Genomic DNA, 776 nt, shown 5'->3' with positions numbered 1-776 from the left:
ATAATAGTAATACACACACTAATAATAATAGGGACCCACACACATGAATATATTCCTGCACACACACACATACACACACACACACAATAATGATAATAATAATACATACATACATACTAATAATAATAGGTACCCAAGCACATGAATATATTCATGCCCCCACGTACAATAATAGTAATACATTAATAATAATAGTAATAACATGCACTAATATTAATAGGTACCCACACACATGAATGTATTCCTGCACACACATAGTAATAATAATAATAATAACAATAGTAATAGTTTTGATTTTGTGTAGCAGAACCTTATCTCCCACAGCTGTGGGCAGAGGCCCAGCAGAAACCTTTCCTTCAGCAAAGGGTTCATATGGAATACTTATAAGCCTGGTGCCTGAAAGGCTTGGGACATAGTGCCTCTGGATTCAGGATATTTACATACTCATAATAAATTACCTTGAACCCAAGACTAACTCTAACACTTTCTGCTTTTTCATGTATGCCTTTCCACACACAGATGATGATCGCTTTAGCAAATATTCTCAGGCACAGTGCATTCTGACATTTCGACTATGACCCACCGAGGTCAGATGTGGAATTTTTCCACTTGGGCCTGAGTGTTGGTATTCAACAGAGTTTTGGATTTGGGGCACTTCAGAGTTTGGGTTTAGGGATTGAGGATACCCAACCTGTAATGTGTGCCTCCCACTCTCTCTTGCTTGAGAGTTTGCTGTGATCTTCATCGTCGTCGTCACTGATTGTGGAGAGCCGCAA

The sequence above is a fragment of the Mastomys coucha genome, unplaced genomic scaffold (assembly GCF_008632895.1).
Source record: "Mastomys coucha isolate ucsf_1 unplaced genomic scaffold, UCSF_Mcou_1 pScaffold22, whole genome shotgun sequence".
Classification (NCBI taxonomy): Eukaryota; Metazoa; Chordata; class Mammalia; order Rodentia; family Muridae; genus Mastomys; species Mastomys coucha.
The sequence above is the reverse complement of the archived record's forward strand: the minus strand, read 5'-3'. Positions refer to the sequence as shown.